Genomic DNA, 13211 nt, shown 5'->3' with positions numbered 1-13211 from the left:
TGAGGTTTTTTTCTTCCTTCTTCCTCTGTTGTTGTTGGGTTCTGATTACTTCCATCTGGTTGCGGCAGCTCGAGTGGAGTCTCTAAAAACAAAACAAAACAAACAAAAACCCTTCCTACCAAACACACAGGCACCAAACCTAGAAGGCTGCTACGTTTCTCACCAGCAGGCGCCCAGAGGGCGACTCGTGCTAGCCGCGGCGGGGGGCGCAGGCCGGACCCCGGCACCTGCGCGCGCTGGTGGCTGCCGGAGAGTCGGCGTAGAACCAGCCCCCCCAAAGCCTGCCTCCCTCCCCGCCAGCCCTCCAGTCCCCCGCTTCCGCCCCGGCGCCCGGAGAAGCGGGCACACTGGGAACGCCGACCCGGGCATCTCCCGGCGGAGGGGAAGAGGGAGGTGGGGAGGGCGGGGGATTTCAGAGATTGAAAACAGAACCGTCCCAGCGCCTCGGCTCCGGAGCTCATCTGACTTGAGTTAGCGACCCCCCACCCACCCCGGCGCCTTAAAAAAAAGTGTTGGGGACTGGCGCGCTCTTTCGTTCTCTGCTGGAACTTTCTTCGTAGGTGTGCTTTCTCTCTAGGGCGCTGAGGAGGGTCCTAGGCCGCCCCTCCCCTCCAGGTCCCCGGGATCCCCTCCGGGCGGGGGCGCGCGGCTCGGGCGGGGGCGCGGCGCCCTGTGTGCCGCAGCCGTGCGCGCGGGGGCGCTGCGCCGTGCGGGTGCGCGGCGGGCTGGAGCGCGGGAGTGCCGAAGCTCGCCAGCCGAGGCAGCACGGCTCCGCGGACTTTTTTTCAAACTCCCATCAATGAGTCTTCGAGGAGGAGCGGGAGGCGGCGGCGGCGGCGGCGGACGCGAAGGAAGACGAGGAGGAGCGGGAGGAGCCGTAGGAAGGAGCTCGGGCCGCCCTGCGCGCCGGAGCCTAGGGGAGCTGCCCGCTCGCCGGCTGTAGGGGCTGCCTGGCCCCCGCCCTCCTCTCGGTCCCCTCCCCTGCCTGGCCCGCAACGCCCCGGCCTGAGTGAGCCCGGGCACACGGCAGCCCGCGGTGGATCGCCGCGCCAACCAAGTTGGGATGGGGTCCCGCAGCCACAGCCCGGCGCCCCGGAGGCCACCTGCGTGCTAGAGGCAAACTTTTGTCTCCCTCGGTAAAGTTGCTTTGGCCTTCTTTTGCTTGCTTTTCGTCGCGAAGTGCCCCCTACTTCGGCCGAACTCGGGCCGACTGGGATGCTGCGCCGTCTTGGAGCGTCCCTCGGCCGGGTACCCGCGCCATGGCACGGGGATTCGGGCACCGGGGGCTAGCGCGGCGGCCCGCGTCCGGGTTCTGACTAAACCAGGCTGGGACCTAAGGGGACTCCAGGGATGGAAACTCGGGACCAAGGGGGCGATTTTGCATCTTCCTTCGCACCTGGGGGAAAGAGCCTGCCTTCTTGGGGAGCGCGACCGAGCTTGCCTCCACCCGGTCTCCACCGCCCCCTAGCCCGGGGCTGTTTTTTCGGGAGTTGGGGGTAGGGCGGGGAGACTGGGATGCTGCGAGCTCCAGCGGTGGGCCGTGGGAGTGTGTCTCCGGGGAGTGTGCAGGGGGTGGAGGGGCTGAAGCCGGCCGCTGCGAACTTCTAACTGCACTTCTCCGCGCTGCCCGTCCCAAGCCCTGCCTTTCTTTCTTTCTCGCTCCTTCCTCCCCTCCTCGGGCCCTGTCGCCCCCTCCCCCTCGGTCAGGCTTTCCCTCCCGCCTCCCTCCTTGCTTCTCTCCTCCTCCTCCTTTCTTGCCCTCCGCTCTGAGATCCGCTTGACTTCCCCGAGGGATCCTCACGTAATCTCTCGCCCTGTCCTCCGGTGTTCCCCCGCCACGCTCTTTCTTCCCCGCCCCCACTCATCGTCCACCCCGCCCCCCACCCCCCCCCCCCGCGTCTACCCCCGCGCCGCCGGCAATCTCTCAACAAGTATATTTGCTGAGGAATTTGAAAAATCCACTACTGCAACTTGATCTGTGTGCGATGGATGGGGAGCGGCGCAGAGAGAGTTGGGCGCCAATCCTATTAAGGGTTTAGAAAGGGGAGCGTTTCCCTCAGACGGGGCCCGGGGAGGGGGGCCGCTGGTAGGAGGAGAAGGAAGGGAGCGCGTGCGTGTGTGTGTGTGTGTGTGAGCGCGCCCCCCATGTCGGGGGAGGGGGCGCTGGAAGTGCACCCAACTGGGTGCCTTTTCAGCCCGACAGTAATTGCTGTCACTTCCTAGGAAACCCGACTTCCACTACGCGAAGATCTGGAGATGGAGCCGGAGCGCCTCACCCCGGGTGCCCTGTCGCAGGGGCGCTCGCGGGCTTTGGATCTCCCGCAGGGTGCCTCCCTCCACTCCCCTCTCTTTTGTGTCTTTTTGGTGTGACTTTCAGAATTGATCCCGGCCGGGGAAGAGTCGACCTTTTCCCGGAGTGTGGTGCTGGGCCGCGGGGATCTTTTACTGCGCTGCTCTGCTTTCTCGCTAGGGCATCCCGCGCGGCGCTCGGGCTCCTGGGAGGACTTTGCAGCCCGGTGGCCGCGGCCGAGTCCCGGGACCCCCGCCCTGCCGTCCTCGCCAGGCGTGTGAAGGTTTAATCCCGACAGCTCCAGATAAAGGGAGCAGTTGTAAAACGCTCATATGCTGTTTGCCGACGAGGCTCAGGGGGATGTTGGAGCATTTGAAAGTAAACGGTTCCCTCGCAAGCGGCATAAAATAGTGTTTAAACAAATATTGTATTGGCGTGCTCAGGGGGCTCGGTGCCAAAAAGGAAAGTAAATAAACGCTGAAATCCAAAATATACAGCGATGGAAAGCCACGGAATAGGCGGGCTGGTCACCAATCTCCTGAGGAGATCTGTTTGTTCTACCACCTGACCCAGAAGCCCCCTCCCCGCCCACTTCCTTACCTTGCCTGGGAGTTTCCTTTCTTCGGTGGCTTCCCTGTCCCGTGGGGGCCTCAGAGCGACTTTGCACTTGCCTCTGCCCGGAAAAAAAAACTCATTGTGTAGCTACCCGGGCTGGTCTCCCCAGGGCTGGCATGGGCACCCTAACTGTGCCTGGCTGCTTTGACTTCTGGTGGCCTTCAGGCTCGCCCCAGCTTCTGGTCTGGCCAGGGTCACTGATTCTATAGGGAGGCAGGAGGCATCCAGACCACTGCAGATACATCCCTTCAGGACCCCACCTCTTCCCTTCTTGTGCCTCTTTCTTCCTTCATTTTTCCTGCTTTCGTTTTCTCAGACCTACTGCTTCGACCCTGATGGCTGAGGGTTCTCCCCAAGATTTAAGGTCTCAGTCAGACCCAAACATGTAGAGAGTTGTCACTTGTCTGAGTTTCAAAAATTAGTTCTGGTTTGTGATATTTAGGATGGTTTGTATTTCCCCTCTGCTGGGAGAAATAAACTAATTTCGTGAGGTTAGTTAGTGATGGTAGGGGGATTTAAACTCAGGCAGGAAGCACTCCAACGGAGGTGAGGCCCCCACTCACCCAGGAAATAGGCCTCAGGTGACCTGACTGTCCCTTGGCTAGGCATCTGAGTGAGACTGTAGTCAGCTCAGTCTGTTTTCAAAGTCAGTGGGCTGAGAATGCCAATAGGAAGGAGGAAGACACTCCCAAATCAGGCACGGGCTCACTGAGGACCAAGGCAGGCCTGACTGTTAGGGAGAGTTTTCTTTTCTTTTTTTTTTTTTATCATTCTCCATGGGAATGGTTTGGAGGGGAATTTGTACAGGGTTCAGACCCCTTCAGCAGAGCATCCCAGGCTGCTTCCAAACTCATATGGACCCTGCCTGTGGCCTTGGAGGGGACTTTTTGGCTTGGCCCATCTTGAAGGGTATGTGGGGTTAGAGAGGCCCTTCTGGCCGGGCAGCCTTAGAAAGGAGGGCTGGTGTGTGTTCTGGGAGGGCCAGTGTGTGTTCTCGGGGATGCTCCAGCTCACTCATGGAAGAGGGGGCTACAGGGCTGCTTGTCAATGACTCCTTGCCGGGCTGCAGGGGTCTTGGAGGCTGTGTACTGTAGCTGGCTTGTTTGCACTGCAGACTGAAAGATACACAAATGCTTCATGCTTTGTGTACTCCCACAAGTGCCCTGTACACAGTACAGCCCTTAGGGTTGGATTAGCCAACCTGGCGATTCAGCAGGCAGGGTGACAAAATTGAATATTTGCCTAAAAAACACCCTTCTTTCAGCGGGACCTCTCTTGACCACCCAGAGGAAGGCAGAGGAACCTTCACCCTACAGATGCCAGCAAGTCCCTCTAACTGGGACCAGGCAGTTTTCATGGGCACTTTGAAAGACTGTGTGACCCCTACACACCCAGCTGACTTGTGGAAGCACAAAAGGCGAGCCCAGTAGCTTTATGGACTCAAGGGGTAGGGCAGCCTGCCTTTTCCTGGGAAAAGTGTGTTCAGCCGCATTTCCTTTTATCCCATGACGCTGGCTCATAGGCCAGCTCCAGGGAGGTGGAGCTACCTGTCCTGCTTCTTTAGGATGCAGAGGGGTTCTACCTGTGCCAGGCCCTGTTTCCTGGTGCTCAGGGATGGTGCTCGGACCTAGCCGTGGAGGGCTGCAACTGTATCCCCTGGAACCTTTGAAAAGGAACCCCTCCCCGGGGTAGCAGCTCCCTGCTTTTCTTCTTTTCAGTAAGTGTCAGAGGCGTGCACACTTGAAACATGTGAAGAATACCAAAGAGGAAAACTGCACTCTTAGATTTCAGAAAATTCAGAGAAGCCACAGAGGTGATTGTACAAGCCACCAGAATAGGCCCGGTTTCAGTGATAAAGGCTCACTGGCTTCTAAAGAAGGCTGGAGGGGAGGCTGCTCTTTAATTGTGGCCTCAGGTTTGTTTAAAAGATGGTTTGGGAAGGGGTCCTGGGACGGCTTTGTCATTTGGCAATGTCTTTTGGTAAAGAACAACAGCTTCGTTGGTTTTAAATAAATCCTTGCCACCAGATTTAATACTGCGTATTCCAAAATGAATTTGAATGTTTGCTGTGGACTCCAAAGGATAAAAAAAAAAAAAAAAATCATCGATCATTGTTTTTTTTTTTTTCTTTCCATGTTTTTTTGATCATTGTTTTTAGGTTTGGAGGGTGACCAAAATATCCTAAACCTACAAAACTATGTTTAACCCCCTGGGGGAATACCCTAGTGATAACAGCAGACTTTCTGCCTGTTTAGTATTTTATTTTCCTCATCTCCTTTATCAACAAAAGCACCCTCAATATAGTTGCTTGTGTTCTGCTTCTAGCTTTTTAAAAATCATACTGTGTGAGGGAAAATAACTCACTTAAGATGTGACCAAAGAGTTCATATAAACTGTTTTTGAGATTTTTGGTTTAAAGTGAATAAGTTCATGTGGTTTTGTGTGTGTGCATGTGTGTCATAAAAAGCCCCCCAAAAACAGGTTGCCGGGCAATGTGTTTTAACTGTGAGTGCCCGGTTTCAGGCATTAGCATAAGAAAAAAGTTTTAGTGCATTTCCTATTGTCTTGAAAGAAGAGTTTCAGCAAAGGGAAGGAAAGCCGCAAAAGGGTGATGGTCCATTGAGATTCTGCGGCAGCCCCAGCTCGTCATCTGGCCCTGAAATCTGTGATCGGGTATCACTTTTATCTCAGTTTTCCATTCTCCGGCCTTTTTCACACGTTCACTTTTTGTCAAGGTTTATTGATTACGTTTTCTTCTCTGCAAATCTGTGGAAAATTTAATGAACCAAACACAGCAGTGAAATAAAAGGGACTTTTTATTCATTAGCAAGGGATTGATTTCCCCCCTTGGGCGGAGGGCCCCTGGCCTCTTGAGAGGTAGTGAGCGAGTGAGAGGGGGGAGGGGGTGGCCCTGCCCCCGGGCTGAGGCGGGGCCTCCCGGCTGACCAGCGCCGTCTCAGCCCCGGACTCCCGTCCGCACTCCATCCTGATGGTTGTTCTGTGCCAGCTGCAGACCTCAGCCTCGACCTCCGGGATCCGGGTTCCTCTGGGATCGGGGCTCCCTGGGCTTAGGGGGCGGAGTAGGGATGGGGATATTTGTGTTCACCCTGGCAAACCTCTCGAGTGCCTGGGCCTTCCCCAGGACACAGTTAAGTAGGGCCCTTCCTCCAGCCCCGGCTTTCAGACCTGTAATTAAGCAAAGCCCCTGGTGTGATTACGCTGTGCTGACTCGGCTGGGTTCTTTGGAGCCGCTTCCCTCTACGAAACAGAGTGAACTTTAGCTCTTTGTAGCGGCTTCCTGGGTAGCCTGGGGTCGGATTCGATTGCACGTCTGTCTGTCTGTCTCCCCGACACCCGCTTCGCCCTTCTCTGCCCGCTTTGTCTCCTCCCTGTCCATCTTCCTTTCCCCCAGTCTTCACTCTCGCTCTCTCTGTCCCGCCTCTCCCCGCCCTACGTCTTCTTTCTCTCCTCGCTCCTGTCTTTTCTTTCCCTCCCTCTCCTCTTTCTTTAGGCATCTTTTTATTTCACTCCCCCTCCGCTCCCTCCTCCGTCTCCCCGCCCCTCCATTTTCTGCCCCGCGGAGGGCTGGCTGCGAGGCCTCCGGGAAGCCGCGTGTCCAGGCCACCGGGACGGTGCCCGAGTACCGGGACCCCTCCGCGCCCCGAGCCGCTCGCGCGCCGGCGGCGCCGCGTCCCTCCCACCTGCCCGCCGGCCGGGTTTGCGGCGCCCAAACAATGGCCACATTGTCCTGGCCGCGCACCGGCCGCCCCCGGCGAGTGGCGGCAGGCCGGACCCTGCTCGTGGCGGCTCGGGAAGAAAGCCAGCGGCCCAGATCCAGATCGGGCGCCTTTGGCGCCGGGTAGGAGACCGGAGCGCGCCCGCGCTCACCTGGGGAAGGCGCTTCTCCCTGCCCACGGCCGCTGGCCCTCCCTCCCTCTTCCCAGTGGCTCCCCACCCACTTCTCCGAGAAGAGAAGGGGATTCATTCGACTTTAGGTGACAGTTTGCAGAGTGAATTGAGAGCATTTCACTAAAGCCAGGAGAAGAGGGGCCACGTTACCAAACTTTTGGCGGCATCAGAAAACTTTTTCCAGAAGGCATATTTGCGAGTGACTGGAGCCACGAAGGCCTCCTTTTGCCCTATCCATTCGCCTTCTCCCACCAAGGCAGGAAAGTAATGGTGGTCACTCAAAATAGTATCCCCCCCCCCAATTCGTCTTGATCTGTAGGGATTGAAGACCTCTTAGCGCTCAGAAAAAGAAGGATCTTTGAATGCTGAGGATGTTAAAAGAGCGTCGGTCCCGGGTCCAAGCAGACGCTTAGCAATGCTCCTTTGTGTTGTGGACAATGCAATAAGTCAGCCCGACTTTTGAGCCACATTTATAAGGAACTGTAAGGGCCGCTCAAGTACACTTGTGCTAAGTTGAATTGATTGAAATTTAATGGCGGTTAGTGGCGATGAATGGTAATGATTTCCCAGCGTATCTTTGGCATACTTGACATTAATAACCGGAGTGTGTGTGTATACCCGCACCGGGAGCCTGCCACACACGTGAGGCGGGAGCATTATTCATTTTCTGAGATGCCAGCCCTTCGCCTCCTTCCTCTCCTCAAATCCTTTTCCTTCTCACCATAATTCAGTTGTTCAGATGATGTTAAAAAAAAAAAAAATCAAAGGGAAAGAAGGAAAGAGAAAAATCTTTCTCCATTGAGTCCGTACATCATGTCAATATAATTTTGAGCTCATGATTTTTTTCAGTTCCTACATAAATCAGCTTCTAATATACAGAATGTGATGAATTTGTTTTAGCTGCCACCATGAATTAATATTATGCAAATAGAAGCTTTGCAGGTGAAATGATTTACTTAATAATTTCAACTTCTAATATTTAAACTCATTCATTATGTTGGGAGTTAAAAAAAAAATAAGTCCATATTTTTCAACCTGTGATGGGGAGATTAGTATGCAAGTATTTGTGGCATAGGTAGGCCTTGATGGCCAGAAAATAGCTCTTAATGTGTTGATTCTTTCTAGGAGGATCTATAGTTCACCAAGCAGAGGTTTAAGAAGCAGGGGATGGAAGTGTTAACAAGTGCCTTCTAGGGGAGGACATAAATGCATGGAAATAAATCCAAAGTGACCATCACTGTAATACGTCTCCTGGGACTGTACAGGCTCTACTTTGGTAACCTAGCTGGGTTTTTGCTTTTGAACTAGTCTTGAAGAATGAGTCTGTCTAAGCCAGGTGTAGGCTGAAGGGGTTCTGATGCCTCCTGCCCCCATCTTTGTCACTGGTTTGTCGAGACCATCTTAAGACGAGTTGTTAATAGCTGCCCATGAAGGTGGCAGTGATTTAGAAATTTGGGCAGAGGACTGCCCCACCAAAAAAAAATGCTAGGAAGACTTTCCTATATGTATCATCTTTGCAGGATGTGTTTTCTTCTGGAAAAAGTTGAGGAAGAGAGTAGAAGTGATGGATAAGTGCCCTGTGATGAGTAATGAGCCTGAACCCTTGGGTTACCCTCCAAGAGTGTGAGACCAGTCACTTAGGAGCTGGGTTGACCCGGTGCAAGTCGCTTGGCCTCTCTGTGGAAGGGGCGGGACTTAGCAGGTGTGATCTCTCAGATCCTCCAGCCACAATTTCTTGGGAGTTAGCACACCCTGCCTCTCGCAGTCATCATTAAGAATCAGACCTCATGCAGGGTTGGTGGGGGGCACCAAGGTCTGGACAGAGTGTGGGGTCTTGGTCTTTGCCTCTGCTTTTGGGGAGAGTGTAGTGAGGCTCCTCTCAAGGAATAACCCTCCTTCCCTCACCTCCCTGCCTGTCACTACCTAGTCAGCTGTAGTGCTCAGAGCTCCTCTGGGATATGGTCACTGGGTGAGCGGGCGTGGGCTGGACGTGGGGACATTGGTGGGGGCGGGGGAAGCATTTGGTCTGCAACGGCCTTTTCAGACTTTCCTGAAGGCTACTGCCAAGTTGAAGGGTGGGCTGACACATAAATATGTCTTGGATCTCTGAAGATAAGTGTCGAGTTTTGACTTGCCTTCTCCAAAAATTGAGGTCATCGTGATCAGATGATGGGTTGAAAGGACATTACTCAACCATTTCTGCAGGTAGCAGAGTGTTGTGCAGGGGTGATACATTGTGTGTCCAGGCAGCGACAGAGTATTTAGGGCTGACTCTCACTCTCTATGGAGATCAAGGTGAGGGGACATCACTGATGGTCGCTGGCTGAATGTGCCTCATTCATGTAAGGAGAGAAGAAATCTGACTCAGCAGTCACTTAGCCAGGAGTTGTCAGGTGCGCTGGCGGCAGGATGAAGCAGGGTGACAGGGTTTGAATGTGATTTGGATGTCTTCATCTTTCTAAGATATAGTACTCTAATGTCTTTATATTACTTACATGCATGAATGTAGTATCGATATGTATCCACTCTTCAGGTTAAGTATGGTGGTATAGTCAAGTCTTGTCTGACTCTCGGCCCCATGGACTATAGCTCCCTAGGCCCCTCTGTCCTTGGTATTCTCCAGGCAAGAATACTGGAGTGGGTTGCTATTTCCTTCTCCTATGTTAAGAATGTGTGTGTGTGTGTGTGTGTGTGTGTATATACATGTATACACACACATTCAGAAGTCTTTTAACTACCAGATCCCTTTATGAATTAGATTTTTTTCTTCTAAGATGCACTTAAACAAAAAGAACTAGCATAGGAGAATGAAGTCAGAACTGGAAATGAGTTAAAGAGGCAAATCTGAAAAGAAAGCCTCCAGCGGGCTTCGTTCCTGCCAGGGATTCAGGTGGAAAGCTGGTTAAATATGTAGATTCTCAAGCCCCTCAGCCTTTTCGATGGTAAAGAATCTGCCTGCAGTGCAAGAGATCCAGGTTCAGTCCCTGAGTTGGGAAGATCCCATGGAGAAAGGAATGGCAACCCACTCCAGTATTGTTGCCTGGAGAATCCCATGGACAGAGGAGCCTGGTGGGCTACAGTCCATGGGGTCTCGTAGAGTCAGACATGGCTGAGCTGAGCCAGTAACACTTTCACTTTCAGTTTTCAGGCCCCCCCCCAGGGAGAACCTACAGACTGTGAATTCCCTTGGAGGGGACCCTGAGATCTGCATTTAATCAAGGATTTTTAGGGCAAGGTGATGGGGATTTAATGATTTCTTCCTGTGATGCTCTTCACCTCACTGATTTTTGCATTTAATAAAGGGAGAGCATTTCCTTCTGTAAGACTGGATGGATAAGCAGCATTTAGACTGCCCAGCTATTTGGTGGACTGGAGGTTGGGGCAAATAAGCTAGCTGAGAATTGAGCTGCTTCTGCTCCAGACATCACAGAGAAATGGGCTGTCTTTCTGAGACTGTCGGCCAGCTCCGACAATACCACAGTCTGCTGAGAAAGATACCTGGAGAAACCAGAGAGCAGCGAGCTTATTAAATCAGCACCTTAGTTTCTGTGCCATGGGTTCTTGACCTGAGGGTCCTTTGGATGGCTCCTTTGTTTCTTTCTGTATAAGAAACTATACCTGTGCATCATGATGGCTGGTTCCTTGCTTCAGCTGGCAGAAGTCCGACCCTTTTTGGCTCTAGTTCAGCATTGGAGAGTTTGAGCAGGTCTTTGGTAAGAGTGACCCAGACTGAGGTTTGACTTACCTGTGGGTGTCTTTATGGTTCCCTGAGAAGGGCAGGAAGGAGATACAGACTGAGTGAGAGGAGCTGGTGTGGGATATCACGGCCTCCCAGCCGTGATGGCCTCAGGCCTGGAGCTGGAGAGAGCCTGCCATGAGGGGGATGGGCTGGTGCAGGGGGCCTGCCATGATGGGCATGGGCTGGGTGCAGGGGGCCTGCCATGAGGGAGATGGACTGGTCTAGACCTCCCAGGGCAGATTGAGGGCACACTGCCCACCTATGCCCCTGGCACTGGGAGGCCCGAGGGAAGTGGGATGAGGCCTGGTGGCATTTCTGTGTCCCTGGTGTCTGACACCTGGGTGCCTCATTCCTTTCTAGATCCGGCCCTCAGTCCACGGACCCCCAGACTACTAGTGCCCAGCTCCACTGTTCTACCGAGAGCAGCTGAGGTCCCATACTAGAGTGCTGCTCCTTCATTGACATGCCTCTTCCCTTCTCCAAGGACCCCCTTGCGTGGGTGGTTATTGGTGGGCAAGAAAGATGGAGGTAGCATCAGGCTGATGGCCCCTTTGGAATCTTGCCTGGAGGTTGGTTGGTTGGACTAGACGTGACCCATAGACCTCCTAGCCCCCATCCTGCCCATGGTATAAGTCCTGTCCTTGCTTGCAGTGATGTCAGCAGTGAGAAGCCAAGCCCCCAGACCACTCCCCAGCCCTGGGCACCCACTAACCTGCTTCCCAGAGCACTGTGTGTCCCTCTCCAGCTGCCTAGCCACCTGCCCAGCCAGGCCGACAGCAGCAGCGCAGCACTTGGGCCAGACCTGGTCCCACCCACTCTCCTGTCCAGCCTAGCTTACCCTGTGGGTACCTCCCATTTCCCCAGTAGTCCAGGCCCACCCTCACCCTCTTTCTTCTGCTTCTGTTTCCTTAGATTTCATTTCTGTTTTATTTAGGTTTGAACATCCATCTCTTTGCTTGGCTCAGGCTCTATTCAGGTCTATACTTTGGTTTAGCACCTGGGCATTCAAGCAGAGCCTTCCCTTCTGATGTAAAAATATTAACAACAACAAAATATCTTCCCCACAAGATCTTAAAACTAAGACGTTATTTTTTTTCACATTTTTTCTTTATAGAAAACTTATGAAATAGGAAATAGCACAGAGAGGAAGATTTTGTCAAGTTTCCTTCCAGTCTCTCTTTTGTTTCTAAGGAATAATTTTTTGGCTGTATATTTTCTTACAAAGTTGAAGTTACATCATAACTTAATTGTAACAGTAACTTCACTATAACATTACCTCATCGATAGTCCACATTATTAATGCATACTCTTTATGTGATTTTTATTGTCTATCTAGTATTCCTTTATCTACTCAAGCATATATATATATAACTTTTTCTTTTAATTTGACTATGCCGTGTGGCATGTGGGATCTTAGTTCCCCAACCAGGGACTGAACCTATGCCTCCTGCGGTGGAAGGGTGGAGTCCTACCTACTGGTTCACCAGGGAAGTCCATCCATAAACATATTTTATTTTACTCTATTGTTGGGCATTTAGGTTTTTTTCCTATCAGTAGTTTTTGCTGTTGTAGATAAACACCGGAATAGATATCTTTGGGTGTAAATGTTTACCTGAAATTCTAATCGTTTCCCTAGAATAGATTCTTAAAGGTGGAATGACTTGGCCAAAGTATTTGGACAGCTGTTCTTGAGGCCCTCAGTAGGCCTTAGTAGGTTTCCAGTAGTATTTTTCTAGCTTTTGTGGAGAGATAAGTGATGTTAGCTTGAGGTTTTCAGAACAGCCATGTACAAATCAATGTAAAGCAATTAACTGAGTGCCTTCTGCCAGCCCAGTGACTTGCAAAATATGGGCTCATTTTGCAGATGGGTAACCTGAGTCTCAACATGGCAACAAATTTGGAAAACTCAGCAGTGGCCACAGGACTGGAAAAGGTCAGTTTTCATTCCAATCCCAAAGAAAGGCAATGCCAAAGAATGCTCAAACTACCGCACGATTGCACTCATCTCACACGCTAGTAAAGTAATGCTCAAAATTCTCCAAGCCAGGCTTCAGCAGTACGTGAACCGTGAACTTCCAGATGTTCAAGCTGGTTTTAGAAAAAGCAGAGGAACCAGAGATCAAATTGCCAACATTCTCTGGATCATTGAAAAAGCAAGAGAGTTCCAGAAAAACATCTATTTCTGCTTGATTGACTATGCCAAAGCCTTTGACTGTGTGGATCACAATCAACTGTGGAAAACTGAAAGAGATGGGAATACCAGACCACCTGACCTGCCTCTTGAGAAACCTATATGCAGGTCAGGAATCAACAGTTAGAACTGGACATGGAACAACAGACTGGTTCCAAATAGGAAAAGGAGTTCGTCAAGGCTGTATATTGTCACCCTGTTTATTTAACTTCTATGCAGAGTACATCATGAGAAACGCTGGTCTGGAAGAAACACAAGCTGGAATCAAGATTGCCGGGAGAAATATCAATAACTTCAGATATGCAGATGACACCACCCTTATGGCAGAAAGTGAAGAGGAACTCAAAGCCTCTCGATGCAAGTGCAAGTGGAGAGTGAAAAAGTTGGCTTAAAGCTCAACATTCAGAAAACGAAGACCATGGCATCCGGTCCCACCATTTCATGGGAAATAGATGGGAAAACAGTGG

The 13211-nt window shown here is 52.1% G+C and overlaps 1 protein-coding gene across 1 annotated transcript in view; it reads left to right on the top strand.

The window, feature by feature from the left end:
• Positions 1-557: 557 nt before the first annotated feature.
• GLI2 (GLI family zinc finger 2) overlaps positions 558-13211 on the top strand; it is a 267022-nt gene continuing 254368 nt past the window's right edge. Inside the window, 1 exon segment of the mRNA XM_070389163.1 lies at positions 558-1136. The gene's annotated coding sequence lies outside the window, so the exon portion shown is untranslated.

Source organism: Bos mutus, chromosome 2 (genome assembly GCF_027580195.1).
Source record: "Bos mutus isolate GX-2022 chromosome 2, NWIPB_WYAK_1.1, whole genome shotgun sequence".
Taxonomy (NCBI): domain Eukaryota; kingdom Metazoa; phylum Chordata; class Mammalia; order Artiodactyla; family Bovidae; genus Bos; species Bos mutus.
This window is presented reverse-complemented; position numbering and strand designations above follow the sequence as displayed.